The sequence below is a fragment of the Pezoporus occidentalis genome, unplaced genomic scaffold (genome assembly GCF_034315485.1).
Source record: "Pezoporus occidentalis ecotype Australia unplaced genomic scaffold, CSIRO_AGI_Poc_V1 ctg35, whole genome shotgun sequence".
Taxonomy (NCBI): domain Eukaryota; kingdom Metazoa; phylum Chordata; class Aves; order Psittaciformes; family Psittacidae; genus Pezoporus; species Pezoporus occidentalis.
This window is the reverse complement of record NW_026915483.1, coordinates 6,435,340-6,453,408: the sequence shown is the minus strand read 5'-3', so window position 1 is coordinate 6,453,408 and position 18,069 is coordinate 6,435,340. Positions and strand designations below refer to the sequence as shown.

General features: G+C 42.2%; 1 protein-coding gene across 2 annotated transcripts in view; it reads right to left on the bottom strand.

The window, feature by feature from the left end:
- The window catches only part of CHL1 (cell adhesion molecule L1 like), a 143,895-nt gene extending 127,705 nt beyond the window's left edge, over positions 1 to 16,190 (bottom strand). Inside the window, exon 1 of one of the 2 annotated variants that reach the window (XM_062630357.1) lies at positions 16,028 to 16,190. The gene's annotated coding sequence lies outside the window, so the exon portion shown is untranslated. Of the gene's footprint in view, positions 1 to 15,678; positions 15,793 to 16,027 lie in introns of those variants that run through there. The other variant, XM_062630356.1, reaches the window with a different exon arrangement.
- Positions 16,191 to 18,069: the final 1,879 nt, after the last annotated feature.

Sequence of the window (18,069 nt, the reverse complement as noted above, 5' to 3'; positions counted from 1 at the left end):
CACATCTTAAGCACCCCTAATTGATTTTACAATGCTAGAAAACTGAAAAAAAGAGTTCCAATCCAATCTTTGAGTCCTAATATTTACACAGGCAAACATTTGTTTATCTGCCAGCAGTGTAATCTCATGGCCTCTGTAGAGCTTGGGACAGCTTCTTAAGTAGCTTTCTCCAGTTTTGATTAGCTGACTCCATAGCCAACCTTATAAATATTCTTAACATTTGGACCCAATGGACCAAGTATTTTGTTGAGCAGACTAATTGGTTCACAACCCCTGCTAAGTATCAGCCATATCATCCCTGACTGCCATAGGCTACTATCATCATTAGCCAAGTGACAATCTCCTAGAGAATTTTGGCTCTTTAATCTCCATTTTCCCTGAGGACATCAGAATTATTATGGGTTAAAGCTATTAGAGTTTGCTCTCATTCCTTCCCTATGCTGTATTCTCAGCACAGAAGGGAAAACCTTGTGGACATGGTGGTACAAAAGAAGCTCATGTCCACATCTCCCTAAAAGGATCATAAGATGTTATGGACCTTGGGGCTAGCACAGCCAAAGCAGAGGAACAGATCCTACCTGCATAAGAATTTCCTCTATTACACTGATTTCCAAGAGAAGTGTAAATTAACAGATCCCAGTTGAAGTCACACTTTGATGAAAGCAGTTCTTGATCAGCATAATTCCTTTCACTGACACTGTGCTAACACCGGAACGCCATGGTTGGGATTGTGCCAGAGGCTGCAGAAACATCCCAAGTGACAAGTATGCCTGCCCTGAGACCCAGCAATGGTGAGGTGAGGAGAACTAGAGGAAGAAGCAGAGAAAGAGATGAAACACAGGTCAAACGGTGGAACAAAAGGTGAAAAAGGGAATAAAGGTGGGAAGAATGAAAGACAAACTGTAAAGACGTAATATCCTTGGAAACCAAGAACCCACGCAAAGAGTACCAACTTGAAACAGTGCAAATCTGACCTTCATTATGAGTGTGCCATAAATCTGGAGATTTAGGCAAAAAAGGGGGTGTTTCTCTTTGCTCTGTTTCATTATGAAGAAAAAGTTCCTCTCTTAAACTCAGGAAAAACTTTCATATATTGGAGATTCGGAGTATTAAGGTCTCTTACTTCAAAAACACACAGATACCAATAGCTCAAGGGATGATATTTGGAACTCTAGATGTTCCCTCCATTAATTTTCCTGAAATAGTTTTAAAAACAAAACCAAAAAAAATCACCAGAATAAACAAAACACCACAATTACGAAGGGATTCCTCTCCTCATCACACCTCTCGCCATTCACAAGGAGAAAAGCAATCATCTTAGTACAGACAAAAAGCCCTTTTCAGCCCTCTGGCAGACTTTGGCAGGAAGTATCCTCTGGATTGACTGCTTTCAGACCAAATTGTTTGCCCTTTTAAATATCTTCTGCTCACTGATGCTGGAGATTCACACGGCCATTTAAAACAAGTAGGGGAAATGAGACTTTAAACCACCAGTCACCATCCCAGTCTACCTGGAAGCAGCAGGGAAAAAAACAGCTCTGTGGTGTTGGCCTTTATGTAGTTTATAGAGCAAAATGGTTATTAAAGGAACAGCGTCAAAGCAGCTCACTCATGGGCACTGCCTCTCCTGTGTCCAAATTTGTAACAAAGCAATAAGCTATGGATTTCAGCACCAGAGCTATACCGAGCATCCTCCCACCACAGCAAGCAATCAGCATGCACAACACTTTATTTCTTTGAGTCACGCTGAGAAATCTCTGCAATTTGTAGCTTTGGAAAGCCTCCACATTCACATTTAATTTGAAATGATATCCTCCCTGTCAAAACATGCCTGGGGGCAAGTCACTTATGAAAAAACAAAAATCTGAATCTTCCTGTCTGCTCTGAGTCATAACATCTGCCACAGCTAGTGTCTGCAGCCAAACACAAGAAGATGTTCTACAGAGAAGAGCACCCAAATAAAAGCAATACCCCAAAATAGAAGGAATCTGAATCACTTCTCCATAGCTGAGGTAAGACCTAACTGTTAAATATTAGGAACCAAGAACATTTATTAGCATACAAGCCTTCCAGCACTCCTTATGGTCTGCACAAGTCAAGGATCTGATTGAAATACACATATGCTTATAAATAGAAGGTATATATGCACTTGTATGTGCATATGCAAACACATACATTGTAGGTGTGTAATTTCAAGTGTCAAAATTCATGTCTGTGGAATAAACCTAAAATTTTTATATGCTCCATATTGAGCTGCTTCACTTCTGCTTGTTTCCCTTTCAGTCACATCAGATGTTGCTGGTTTTCTGGCTACTTTCAGGGATGATAAAGTAATATCAGGTTCAAAAGCCCAAGGCAAAACCTATTGCCCATTGCACAAAATGGTTTAAGGAAAAAAAGAAAAAAATGCAACCTTTATTTCCCAAGTGATATTTTTCCATGAACTGCCATGATGGTTAAACAATTCTGTGCAAAAACATACCTCTGTAACAAGCATTTTAACTAATTGTATGTATATATATATATACATTTTATACGTATTATATATTGTATATATTATAGTGTATATTCTTAACACTTTATCCACTCAAACTACGATCTCTTAAGAAATGTCCAGGAAACTCAGTTCAAAGGAAACAGTGAAAAACCCTGCAGGAGACAGTTACAGAATAATCTACCCAGGGAGACATTAATTTCCGATCCCTATATTTAGAAATGGCCTATGATCTAAAACATGAGACTTTCTCAAAGGGTCATAATAGATTTGTTTCATTTTATTTAACTGAAGTTAAATTCACCAAATAGCCCCTGGCCTTCAGGAGGCTGAAAGAGAATAGTGTTTCTATTGGATTGCTTGCTTTCTACAAAAAAGAAAAATCACTCCAATAGAAAGTATCTGCTCGGCAGGCCAAGGTGGTCAAGATGCAGCTGAGATAGGAGGCTCTGTACAGAATGCATTAGAATGGACTAAAAATAATTATGGTGCAAGATTAGCAATTTAGATGTGTTGTTAATATATTCTTACCTTTGACACTAAGTATAGCTGCATTCAAAGGGCATTCAGAAATTACAGACATTGGACCAAATGGGCCAAAAATACAGAAAATATTAAAGGTCCCTTTAAGAAAGGAATGAAAAGAATTATTGCTATTTCATGTACAGATGAAGAGTTTCAAGGAATGAACATGACAGATATGAGTATTTATGAAAACAGGTGAAACAAGGTCAAATAGTCATTTTAATGATCACACTGGAGTTAAGAGACAGCAAATTCAAAACAGGAAAGAAAATCACAATAATTAAGTTCGTGAACTCTCTGACACAAAAATGTTATTGATAAAAGGGCATGATGATTAGGAGAATGATTAGATGTTTAAAGTGCTAATAATAATACTTTCCACGTCAGGGTAAGAATTTATAAGGGCTATTGATCGCATGTTTCAGGATGAAAGCTAAGCAGCAAGCGCTTGGTAAGGAGAGGAAAAAAAAATAAAAGGAAATCTTTCAGGGATACTTTGTTCCTTAATTGTGATAATGAGAGAACAAGGGAGGAGGGAGGAAGGTTTGGGGCTGGTTTTTGTGGTGGTTTGGGGTTTTTTCCCAGGGTGTTAAGTCATCTAGTATTAGTTACTAACAGAGGCAGGATTGTAAGTTAATTGGATCTTTAATCGGATTGAATAGGATAATTCCTACCTCTCTGCGTTCCTAATGGATGCCACAATGTCATGAGTTAAATGCTGAAGTGCTGCTCTGATTTGAGAACAGCTTCTAGGGAATCCTTAGGCAAAGACAATTATTCAGATGTCCATTGAGAGAGAAAATTATCATCAAGGTCTATGTACTTCCAACAGTATTTTGGAATAATTACTGCCCAGTTAGTCAATTATTACAGGTAATGTGGACATTCTTGAATTCCCCCTTTCTCCTCCCCACCAAGAAAACAGTTTACTACAATTCATCAGTCTTCCTAGTTCCAAGGGGGATATTACCTTGGAATAAGGAGTAATAAGGTAATACCTGTAAGCCCTGAAAATATCCACACTCTGGCCCAGAAGTCTGAAAACTGCTATTTGGTGTTGCTGGAATTTTAAATGTCTATGGCCATATGAGACAGAAATAGCTGGCCCATGTTGACATGCAGGTAACTGGGTGCTTTAATTGATCACAGAGTTTATGTTTCTGTTAAACAGTCCAAATGAAACATGCTGCAAATTTCCATTGTAAAGATCCTGAAATAAATTCTCACTTGAAATCCAAAAAAAGCAATACAGGAAATGTTGCTAAACAAGGCAATTGCTTTGTGACGGAGCTGTAAAAAATAACACATGTGAATTATTTCTGTCCACATAACAATTACCGCAGGATTCTCTACTGTGGGCATAAGACAGCACTTTCAACATTTTTTCTGGAAAAGAGATTTCCAGTCCTGGCTAAAGAGCTTCCACAATATCAAAGTGACCTGCAGTCCTTAGGGCATTTGTTTCACTTTCATTATAACTGGAGATCACAAAACAAAAAACAAACCCAGCAGCAAATTCACCTGCCCCATGATCTTGACTGAACCATTGCACTTCCTCACAGAAGAAAAACAATTTCATTTAAATTAACGATTAGGTGGTTATTAGGCACTGTGAGCATTCGAAATACAGAATGTTTCTTCTTTTATCAAAGATGACATTCACTGATCTGGTGAAACTATTTCAACAGGACAAAAATATACACAGACAATGCTCATCAAAAACAGACAAGGCCACATAGGTTTCCCTGCTGAATTTCCCAAAAGCTGGTTTTTAATGATATAAACGTTCATCATTTCTTTTAAAACTTGTATGTGTAACACTGATGTTAATAAAGTGAAGGGCACACAAGGGATGACAGCGACAGCTCGTTGCTGAAAAGGTAAATCATGCCATTGCCCAGACAAGACGTGATTTGCCCCTTGCTCTGGGGAGCAGGGCATGGCTCTCCTGGTAGGATACAGCCCTCAGTTCCATCATGTCCAAGCAAAGTTGATTGCACAGTCTTCTCTCACAGCAGGGAGCCAATGGTGCCAAAAGCCCAAACCACAAATAGGAGGTTTCTTCATCATCATTAACAAAGCATTGAATCCAAAATTGCTGTTTTGACTACAGAACAGATGACTTCAGCACTGCCAGCACTCAAGGTGTTTCTAATGCCAAAACTCACTTTGCTGAGACATATGCTCCTACACTTTGAAACAGAAGCTCCTTCTCCAGATTAAATTCCTTTCTTTGCCCTTTTGGTGCTTCTATTTCTCCTTTTTGTGCTTCCAATGTATGTTCCTGCTTTTTCTTATCTTCTTCCTTTGTTTGTCCTTTCAATGCTCACAGATTTCAAGGCCTTTGCACTCTTCTATACGTCACCAGCTGCTGTACTTTTCCCTACTGCCTGCAACTCATATCCAGTATCTTGTGTTTAACTGATCATATCCACAAGGTATCCAATCTCGATTTGAACACATCATTGTTCATTCCAGTGGTTAATCACAGACAGAAAAATTGTGTTTAATGTCTAATTTAACTTGTCTGGCTCAAGCTTCTAGTTATTGGATCTTATTTTTCTTTTCTCCTTTTGATTAAAAAGCTGGATATGCTTTCCCCATGAAAATACTTGTCCCTGTAATCAAGTCCCCTCTCAATCCTCTTTTTGATGAGCTAAGCAGATTGAGCTCTCTAAATCTCTCACTGCAGGGAATTTTCCTACACTCTTCAAATCAATATTGTGGTTATTTTCTTGACTTTTCAATTTTGTAAACTCTTTTTTTCCCAGCTGTTGACACCAGAACTGACCATAGCGTTCCAGTGTTCTCATGCATTCAGATGAAAACCCTGTGTCAAAGGATTCCACTATTCACTAAACCATAGCATCCTACTGTGGAGACATCTTCCTTTCTTTGTTGCTGGGAAGTCCTTTATCAGCTGTGACCCTGCCATATCCTTTCACCCTCTTCTTAAGGCTGCCCTCTTCCAGTGCATTGATTAAATCATGGATTGTTGGGAGGACAGAAGAGGCAATACCTTGCCAGACACAGTCAGTCGACTCCATATAACATTATTTCCACACTACAGATATTGCCTCGTCCACAGCTTTGGCAGTAGTCATTTAATTTCTGTGTCCAGATTATTAATAGAGATGTTAAGCAGTTTCAGGACTAGTTCTCACTCTTGTGAAACCGTGCTAAACCTCCACATCTTTCAATGAATAATCCCCATGGACAAGCACCTTTCCAGCTCTATTAGCTAATTCTTAATCCATTAAACAACACCGCTACTAGTTCTACATGCTAACTTTGTTGGATTGGTTTGTTTCTAATTGAGATTTCATGAAATAACAAATCTAACAGTCTGCCACAATTCATATCTATCAAACCCAGGATAACCCTACCAGGAATGGGCTCCCTTTTCAGAAAGCCATGGTGACTGGCCTTAATTATCTATTTGTTAACTCTATATGAAGTCACTTCTCTATCAATTTATCCATTATTTTTCTGGATTGGTGGCAAGCTCTCCAGACAACCAAACAATCATCCCCTACCTCCTTCTGCTTTCCCTCTGCGCACATGGGCTCCTCCAGTATTTCCGCAGGACACCAAGAGACATAGATATCAAAAATACTGTTTCATCCTTGTATGATACATCACCCTATCTTTTCCAAAGACACTAAATAAGACCTTTTCCAACAGACATTTTATCCCTTTCACCAGTCTTGCCTCTCCCTCCCACCACCATTTCTGTCCACACATCCCAGCTTACCTGTCGCTCAGGTACAGAGAAGCCAAATCCAGCTACTAAGAACAATACAGACCACAAAGGCTATCACCACAGTCTGCTCATGAATGCTGTTTCAGAGACTTCATTGTTAGGTTTCAGCTGTAAAGTTTGATTTTTAGGAGAATTCAGCTTTGGCTTATCTATATGATATTACCTCTGTAAGAAGGGTTTTTTTATCAGGGATACCTGCTTCATCACCTCTCAGCATCCTTTGGAGTCACTGTCTGAGAAGCCCATTTAGCACCATACATTAATTGAACTTTCAAATGCCAGCCCAGCACTCAGTGATCCTAAGTGGACTGGACACCATCTCCTCTCAAAGGTGCACTGCAAATTGCCAGATTAGCACCACACAACCCTAACGCAGTCAAGCATTTGGAATATAAAATGTCTTACATTATTTACCTGTAGCAAAGTTACAGTTCAATTACTGAAGTAATCTCTCATTCAGGCAGAACAAAGGAAGAAAGTATGCAAATGAGTGAATTTAAATTCACTTAATTTGAAGGCCTAAAATTTTTTAAGGGCACATTCCCTCTCTGGGGACATTAGGGTTTGGGAATTATAAAATACAAAGAGCAATAAATGGTTAAATGGATTGCCATTGCCCAAGCTTCAGAAGTTTGCATACGTTATTCTTTTCAGTGAATACATTATATAATCAACACTGCAAACATATAGTTCTCTTTCCTATATCCTATCCTATATAAGGATAAAAAATCTGGTATAACCACCACCCACTACAAGGAGCTTTGTGCACAGACAAGCTTAGCATTCATTTTGGAGGATGACAGTGGAAAAGGTTTGCATAAAGAATGCTTCTTGTCTGCTGAATACAAAGATGATTTTTTGGTGATACACACGATAAGGTCTGTGAATAGCCCTTCATGTTTGTTGCCTGTTGGGCTCTTTTATGGGATTCTGGGTTTTTTAATGCACACTCAGGCATGTTTCTTATACACCAAAGATGAAATTTTCACCTTGCTATGCAGCTGGAATTATGTGAGCTTTCACTGCACAGTGATGTCTGACAGGGGGAATGGCTGACAGTGAAAATTTGCTGCGCTGGCAGGATAATTAGGTACAATGCTCTGAAAGGTAGGATCCTGCACATGTGTAAGTAAATGGGAAAAACTTCCTTTTCTTTAGAGGCTGCATAACCAGACCGGCTGTATTACTTTCTAGTGCCACCACACTTACTGCACTTTACCTTTAATAAAGCTTCGTGTTATTATACAACTCAAACAGATCTCAATTTTCAGCAGTTTCTCGGGAAATGTGAAGGTAAAGAGAGTGCAAGCGGTTCCCAGCAGGTAGGCACCGTCTGGGCAGGTATAAGCTGAAAAGAGGGGTGGGCAAAATCACCAGTTGAGTGCTGCACAGACACAGACAGCAGGGATGCTGCAATTCAACACAATAAGCAGAGATAATAAAAATCCCAGATTTAGATGAAAGCCTAAGTCACACCTCATAGAATCAATAATAGAAAGGTGTATTTGTCATGCAGGTAGTAAACCCTGAGCAATTACTGTGGATTTCAGTAAATTTAATAAAGTAGGTATGCCTTTGCTTTGTACAGCTGGCAAAGTCCTTTAATCACTGTTACTCCACAGCTTACAGTATGACATTCGTAATTTGTATGACTCAGAAAACAGGAATATTCATTACTGTTTCCTGGTTCTTTGTTTCCAATCAGAATGCGAGACAAGAATATGCCACTCGATAGGAAACACCACTATAAAGCTCATAACACGCCTGTTTCCAGCGAGCCTGTGCACACAGCCTGTTACAGCATGCTTGGCAATGGACAGGGTGAGCCCGTGTGGAGGTTGGACACAATCCTCCAGAAGCCCAGATGGTGTAAGTCAGTGCAACTCAATCATCCTCAGCTGAACCACAGTAATTTGTTTCAGTCAAGGACCTGAGCCATTATGCCTATTTCTCAAACTGGTTAGGTTGTAAATTAGATTTTCATCACTCTTGGGACAAAAACCTGACTCTGAGGAGGTCGGTGGAAGTTTGACCATCTATTTCAGTGGCGCCATGACTTCACCAGTGGTTTTCATGTGCAATATTAATCCTGAGAGTCACCACAGTGTACCTGGTTTATTACTTACAAAAATATATTAAATAAAATCTTCCATTAGGAAGCGCAAACACCAACAGTTCACTTCTGTGTTATTTTCTTCTGTTCAAAGGTAACAAAAGGAATATTTATCCCAAAGGATTTGGGATTTTAATTACCAAAATAGCTACAGTTTTAATTGGTGCTTCAGCAGAAATTATACAAAGTACTGAATACAGTTTATTCAGCTGTCTCATGACCAAGAAGATCAGATAGGACCTTCTCCGAACTAATACCAGATTAGAATAAAAATCTTCTAAAATTTATTCCCTACAATGAAATGTAACTAGAACAAAGTCATTGGAGGAGTAGTATGAAAGGATAACCTGTGAAAAATAAACCACAGGACCCTTATCCAGTTAAATACTCAAGAAGTAACCCCAGTTTTAGTTAATAAGTTTACTGAAATCTGCAGACATACTGTGGCTTGGAGTATTTTGCCTATGAATAAGTAAAATTGGGCAACAGGCATGTGTAGAAGCATGCACAAAGACCTGTATCAACTAACACAAAAAAACCCAGTACCACAGAGGGAAATATTCTAGTGATATGACAGGCAGACCACATTGGGCTGAGATCACTCTTGGGGAAAAAGATGTGAATGCTTTAAAGCCTACAGACAATCTTTTATTATTTACAATTCTCTGGTTTCAGTATACTGCAAAAAAATGGTGTATTCTGTATGTCCAAAAAACCAAAGCAAGACATTGGGTTAATGACTACTGTTAGCTGAAAGCGTTGTTGTGGTATTTTCTAACACAAAAAAAAACCTACCCTTGGAATAATAATTTTACTTTTGCTATAAACAGAACAATCTTTCAGCAAGACTAATTCTATTTCAAGCACTGGGGATTCAACAATGGCACCAGCCATTTTTTACTGAAACATTGTTCCAAGTTTCCATCGGTTTTAATACTGCAATATACATGACATAACTGAAGGGTGCATTTTTCAAATATACTTTAAAGCTGTGGGAATACACCCCTTAAAGGCAGTCCTCGCTTCCCTTCAAGTGCCATATAAGCACAGCAGGCAGCATTCAAAGCCACCTCTTCTGTGTCAGCCAGCAGGAAAGGCTGACAGAGAATTAGCTGTGTCACACTTGAAAAGTCACCAAAGGAGACACAGACTGAAAGGTGGATGGGCCCAATTCTGCAGTTATTTTTCCCTGCTCCTCTTAGGGGATTACTGCCTATCCAATTAATTTCAGCCAGGAGGCTGTCCTGAATAACGACCGCCAACCCTTCAGAGTTGTCTCCAGGGTCTCCCAAAAAATGGATACACTTGAAATGAGATTTTTTCAAAGCACTAAAGTGATCTGATTAAACTATATTGAAAGGTAGGAGGACTTTGGCTTACTGAAATGTTCAGATACGCTTCCTTGGAACTGGAGTCCTGCACTTTCATTGCTTGGCTTGTTTATAGTTAAACATTCTATGCATGAGGGCACTAACACTTCCCGGCAATCACAGATCCCTTCATGCAGGTCCATCCCACCTTTGAAGTTATAGCCCTGAACATCTCTAAAAAAATCCAGCAGCCACAAGCACTTATGTACTCACAACCCACATGCTGCCTTCCACACTCCCATGAACGGGAGGAGAAGGAGGAGGCAGCAGCAAGTGCAGCAGGAGCACCACTGGGCAGGTGGGACCAGCAGTGGCAGGGTCCAGGTTGCAGACCAAGAGCGTTCACAATGAAGGTCACTGGTGAACTTTTTGCTGCTGCACTGGGGCAGCCCAGGGAGAAAAGATCCATAGCAGGTACATAAGGTTCATTTTTCCACATTCCTTGAGTACAAAGGTGGGGAGGATGAAACAGGGACTTTAGGATAATCACCAGTTTTGCCACAGAGAAAGCAGTTGTTTGGAGGTTACCTGTTGGGAGCTTGGCATGAGCTGTCCCCGAGGCAGCACAGCCTGGCTGACAGACCAGCTATTACAGACAGACAAGGAACCATTTGTTAAAACTGTCCTCGAAAGCTGCACTCTCACAGAACAACCCTGCCCAGGCTCCACTATTGGCTCCTTCTCCCCCAGCTGCTCAGGCCTGGATCCAGACAACTCTGTTTCTTCTGTGCAGCCTTATTCCTGCTCTCCCAATCTCCCCTTCACCTTCTCTGAGTCTTGTCCCTATCACACCTCTACTTTAACTTCACCCTGTTGCTGACTCAGCAAAAGGAGAAAACTACCTGAAAAGACAAATTGGCCATTTTTTTGCTTAATGGAGAAAAGAGAGGGCTAGTGAGGGTCAAAATAAATTATAAAGAAAGATTTAAAATTTCTAATGAAGAAAGCAACATAAATCTTGTCCATTTTACATGAAGCAGGATCTGCATGTGGAGGTCACAATCAAAACAACAAACACTAGTTCGGCTGTAACAATAAACACTAATTTTAATGATAAACTGTTTTCCATCTGCATTGTTTTGAGTTTTATACATTCAGGTGTAATGAAGGAAGAAGGAAACATCTGGAAGGGAATGCTGCAACTTCAGAAAACAACGCATCTTAACAGCAGTCATAGCTTCACATATAGCCTTTATGTGGGTGCCTGGATGCTTGGAGGAAAAACCCAAAACACCAAATATTACCATGTACCTTCATCTATTTATAATGCAGGGGCAATCACTACAATGGCCAGCACTAATCAGCATTTTGGTATGCAAATGCATTTACAGAAATCAATGCATAGAATAGATACAAGGAGAATAGCTGGGGATAAGAAAAAAAAAAAAACACATAAAAACCCTACAGACAACAATATTGAGGTCTGGGCATTGTCTTTATTACCTAGAAAGAAGAGGAAAAAAAACCCACAACAAAAATCAAACGTGCTCACCTGTACCTAAATCTTTACCTGAATCTATCTAAGCCTAGAAAGGCAATTACAAGTACACATCCAGTGAACTATAATCTTAGCCTAGGAATATTGACAATGGTTGAGATTTGGTTCACTGTGGTCCAAATATATTAGCAGTTATTATGGGCGCTGCTACAACATCCCCTTCCAGTCCAACACACCAGTAAAGTATGCAATACCCAAGCTTTTTTGTCTAGAAAACAGAGAAATACCTGGATTCCTTCTTCTCACTAAAGGGGAGGAAGAAACCTTGCAGAATACCAACACCTGTCTAAGCAAAATAATGCCATGATAGCCTGCAGTTCTCCTAGCCCTAGTATGCTTTCTCTTAGTTACAGTTTTAGAAGGAAAAAAATATGTCTATATTAGCAAGTAGAAGGGCTCAAAAGGATGTAGATAAGCAGAGCAAAACAGTGCTGGGAATCCCAAATCCACCTACACACATTGCAAAGACTTCACCTCAGCTCTAGGCAGGAGGCCACAGATGAAAAGCCCATTAGCAGCTGAAGCGCACAAAGTAAATGCCTGAAACAGATATTCTGGCTTAGATTCACCCAAAAATTAATCCAGTTTGTGGGGTGTCCCCATAGCACAAACCAAAGCACAGTAAGTGACGATGGGACAACTGCAAGATTCCCTTCCAAGGTGCACTCCAGAACTAATATTCCAGCATATGTGGACCCAAGAGTACCAATAAAGTCTTTACTGACATAAAAAAATAATTCAGCATGTAGCACTGTGCACAAGATGCCACAACCTGGTTAAAGCCAATATTGGTGCTTTGGGTATGTATAACTACAGTATCATTTATTTTCCTTCTGCCTTGTGAGTTCTAAATCTGTTATTTCTTTACACAAAATAGATCCATTAGAAACCAGTGTCTTCTCCGTGGACAGCCTAGAAGTCTCCAGCCCTATGGGTGACAGAATGGGATAGACTGCCCTGACATAATTCATAATACGCAGTTTGATGTCCATGTTGTATTTCATTTACTCCTAATGGAGCATGGGGCAACAACACAAGACCTTGCAGGATCTCACAGCTCGAGAGAGCATGAGGGAAACTGTTACCAGTTTGCATTTGGTAGATGACTGTCTTTGTTAAGATTTACTTGTCTCACTAATGGTTTTGGGTTTTGAACAGAAGTCTAACTGAGAAAAGACAAATGAAACTTGTTACAAAACACTGAGCACATCACCACCAGAATACAGCTTACAAGTAAGATTCCTGCTCTTATTTTTATACCCATGCTGCTCCCCAGGTTCCGCACTGAAGCATCAATTGTAATTGTACATAATGAAATGCTGTTATAAGGTGGGCTTTGTGCTAGAAGAAAAAGATATTTAACAAAACAGAATTGCGACTTTACTGGACAAATACACCAAAAGAAATTGTGGCATCTTGGGAGGTTGCTAAGCAACAGAGAGCTCCAGTGTCACTTGTTTGTGATCAATTCAAGTCATTCATCAGGCTCTGAAGCACCAGCTCAGGAATTCCAACAAATCTGCGCCTTGGGAAAGCCACGGGGACTTCCTGCCACACAGCAATACTTTCTTTCCTCCAAGATAAACTTTGTAGATCACACTTTGATCTGTGTGATATGTTAATTCATTACTCTTAACATACGGCTAATAGGAAAAGCTATAATTAACTGAGTACAGCATTGTAACACATGCAAGATAAACTGAACTAATTAGTAGTGTTTAAAGTAGACCCTGTCCCCTCCACTGGGGAAAGGAACACATTCTTCATATCACAGAAGCAACTGTCCACAACATCGTTGTATGTAATGCATAGATACCTTTTTTCTTCATTTTTCATGCCAAACGTAAGTGATAAAGAATATCTTTATTGGCAAACAAGATGGCTACAATCCAAGCAGCTCAACATACATGTTGTGAATAATGTAATCTTTCATTCAAAAGAGGGGTTATCTGCCAGGTGTCTTGGAATAAAGAAGTGGACTGTTATATTTTCATTCATTGGGTTCAGTTACTTAACACATACTAAATATATATGACACATATACATAATAACCACATTCACTCACACTGAGAGTTAGATGTAATCAAAATGTTAGCTAAAGTACAGTCTCTTTATGTCACCACAACAGCCTCACTTTCAGAATTCACTCTATTCCTACTTTCTTAAATATTAACAAGAGCTTAGAGAATGAGCTGGTTTGAAAGCTGCATGTTGCATGCAGCAAAACTTCTACCACTCTTGGACCGCTGACAGCTTGGTGTTTTTACTAGATATTTAATGATAATTATGTATACTGTGCAATACTCCTGCAGAAACTCTATTGCCTCCTGCAAACCTTGGTTCTTATCTTTTTCATCTTACTTTAGTAAAATATAGTCCTGTTTTGTAGTTCTTCTGTAAGCCATACTCCACTGACACAGGTGAGTGGCCTAAGTTAGGACCACAGAAACTGGCTAACGAGAATTTTCCAGGTTTTTAATGAGCCAGTGGGAGAGGTGGGGGTTGGTTTCGTCTTATTTTTTAGAAAGACAAAGAAAACTCATTACTTTTAAGCAACAGAAAAGTGTTCACACCTCTGTAATCATGCTCTCTGATACTTCACATCAGTAAGAGCCAAGCAGAGGATCATGGGAACCAATGGGCGAAGGATCACATGCACACATCCAGCAAGACTACATTGCACCTGTGCTCACAAATGGGCAGACTGCATATTCATTTTAAGGGTCAGGGTATTCCTCATCTCCTTTCCTCAGACCTGCAACTAACCTCATAATATTTATTATTTATTCCTAATGGAACGGTATTTGGGAGAGCTACATAACAGGTATTTAACTCAGCCATATCAAATAAACCCTTGACAATCAAACAAAAATACCACCTGTTAAGTCTCTGGTGAAATTTTCCAAAACGTATTTCAAGAATAAACTACTCCTATGTAACACTGAGATTGCTTTCCATCTGCTGAGTTATGGCTGAATACCTGTATGTTAACCAACATACCACAGCTTACCTCCCTTCTATCCCAGAATACGAAGCAGGTTAACATTAATCATAGAAGTGATAGATGAAAAGTCTATTTCCTGTGTCCGACCACCAGAAAACAGAATTTACTTGCATTATGAAAACCTAACCTGAGACTGCCGACGCTCTGATCGTGCCACACGCGTTAACAGCACACAGCGCAAGACACGAAGGTTTAAAGGTTCTTAACAGCTCTCCTGGAGCGCAGCACATCACACATCGCTCCCCCAGAAAAACACCGGGGAGTTTTGTCGTTATTTAGTTATTGCAGGGTAAAATAACACGCTCCAAAGCCGTTAGGAAGGAGAGAAGGAACAAGTGTTTGCCACAGATGCGCGGCACCCCTGCTTGCGAACTTGAGCCCACCTAAACCAGCGCGAGACTGAGTGGCCGGGCCGCAGCCGAGCCCGCCTCCGCAGCGCTGCCTTTACCTCCGGACCCCCCCGAGCTCCGCACCCTCCTGAGAACTTTCTCCGGGCAGCGGCTGCTCCGCCCGCAGCGCCGGGACCCGCTCCCGACCCTGGGGTAGCCCCTAGGGCGCCGGGGACAGCGCCGGGGAGACTGGGATGGGTACACAGGGACTGCGCCCCGGGGCCCCCCCGGGGTTCTCCCGGCTCCTCGGGCATCTCCTCGCCCCTCCGCTAGGCTGAGTTCAGCCCGGCTCCCTCACTGCTTCTCAGGGCGCAGCCCAGGGCTTGCGGTGCGGGACCAGGTGCGGCATGGGGAAAAGAGATTTGAAAAACAGTCATTGAAGAGGCTTTAGGTAGCGCGGCACAGCGAGCGGATGCAGCGGCTGGACCCCCCCCGGCTGAACACACAGCGCCCCGCAACACCCGGCAGCCCCAGCGGGGACGGGACCGACCCCGGTCCCCAACCCGGCACCCCCGGCGTTACCTTGAGCCCGGCGCGGACGGAGGCAGCCGGACCTGCAGGTCGCGGCGGCAGCAGCGCCGTGTCCGCAGCGCCGTCCCAGCTCACCAAATTAATCGCTCCACCCCGAAAAAAAAAAAAAAAAAACAAACAAGGAAAAAAACCCACTGAACCACCCAAACCCAGCCCCGCTGCACACCCACGAGGAGGAAGAGAGGTCCCTCCGTGACTGGCATCGCTATCTCCTCCGGCAGAGCTTGCAGGGAGCCATGGCAACGAGCCCCGCACCTCCCCAAACCGCTGCCCGCCTTCCCCCAGGGGCCGAGCTCCCCCCAGCCCCAGACATGCCCTGGTCCCGCTCGGTGGTTCTCACCTGCCCGGTCCGATAACACCTCGGCGAGAGCCGGGAGCCAGCGGCGCCTCCGCCCCGCCGCGCTCCTCCTGGCGGCACCTGGGGAGGGAGCGAGGGAGGGACCGAGGAAGGAGGGAGAAGAGCCCCGGCCCGGCTTGGCTTTGCCTGTCCCGCCTACCGCCCTGCCACGGGTACGACGGAGCCCGGTCACGGCTGGGCGGGGGACACGGGGAGCTCCGGCCAGCCCGGAGGGAGGCAGCGCAGGGGATGCAGAAATGGCTGAACCCGGGGGGACGTCCCAGCTGCAAGAACCCCCGCAGCTATCACAGCCGCGGGACCGCCAAAAACAGGTCAGGGATGGGACCGCGCAGCATCCCGCGGCCCCATTTCACCCACCTCTCGGAGTACAGAACTGCTATTCCTTTTCAGAGAAGTTGAAGAGTCAGAAAACCTGATGCAGACGGTCCTCCCCGCCCCGTTCACCTCTGCGCTCCCTGTGCTAAAACCCCCTTTCATTCGTCATCCCAACGGAGTGTTCATACATCCAAACCACTGAAAATCCCTTTTCCTTATTTTTGCAATTGGCCCTCTCCTGAATTTTCACTGCGTGTGCTGTGCAGTGCACACGACTACTAAAACAGGTCAGGTTTGTGTGTGTGCTTGAACACTTGGACTTTCTGCCTGGATGGTTCACTTCCATGATCCCTCTGTGGAATGGGCTGATTTTTTTAGGGATTGGTAAAGATGGTCGTCACAAATGTGCAAGTCATTTCCTCAAGCGCTCCATCCAGAGATGCTGTGTGGAGGTGGTGAAGGTCAGACATAATCATTTTCATGAGGGCTCAGACTTCTCAGACAATTTTCTGTCTCGTTGCTGACCTTTGAGTGTTTCTTTTTTCTCTGAGCCTTGTGTAATGCAATGAACAATAATCATAAAGTAACATTCACGGACATTAAACCATAAAACCACCCTACTGAATCACAGTTTGCACTCACGGGGATTATTATCATTTGGGTTAAAGATTTTTTCAGACAGTAGCAGTCAGAATTTGTTGATGTGCTGGCTAACTTGTGTTGTTCATCTCCAGTGATTTAGGCAGGTGAGCTTACTTTTTGGATGGGAAGTAAATAATTACATTTAAGGAAAGGTATTGTAAACGAAAGATGGTAGTAAAAGATCTGAAAACTAGTAGGGAAAGGGGTAGAACAATTTAATATACTTGTCCTGTGTTAAGAAAACAAATGCAAAACTCTGTTAAAGCGATGTTATGCTTGCTATTTTAGTTGTGCAAAGTCAGGCAATTCATAGATATAATTTTCATATTAGACTACATTTAAGTCAACTTGTGTGATATAAATGCCAGACTTCTCACCAAATGTGTGGAGAAAAGCTTCTATTATGAAAGGAAAGTGTGCTGTGGTTGCTTAAAAAGCTCCAACGTTGGGTAGTCGGATCTCTGTGCAGTGGAGGCCCAGCCTAGAGCACACATAAGGGAATGGGAATTCTCCCTTTGAATCCCTCTCTTATAGCCAAATCCTGAATTGACTTACTGTTCCTACCAAAGACATTAAGATGCTATATTTACAGCACATTGCTTTCCAAAGCAACCAACAGCTAAGCAACAGGCCTGTGCCCCTGTGCAGCGGAAAACTCTGAAAATAAACGGAAAAGGAGACAGCTGTAGAGGAATGTCCCAAACATGTCAGGGCTGCCGACGCACTGAAAAGCCATTTGACCCAATATAAACATGGCCATAGGAGATCGAGTGAAAACCCAGAGATGACTGGAGATTTACTGAAGCATTGGCAAAAGCTGAAGACGCCAAGGGTGGGAAGCTGTGTCCTGTTTGTCTGGGAGCAGAGATAGCAGAGCTGGCTGTGGAGAGCTGGCATTGCCCCTCCTGTTATTGCCAAGAGGATGAAAAATGGGGGCAGTGGCTTTTACACATTTCTGGCCAATACTGCCCTCCTCCCGGAATGCCTCAGCAGTACCAGAAGTTTCCAGGTTGATTTCTGCAGGGCTTTGACATAAAGAAAAGAGACAGCAATTTAATTACCACCAG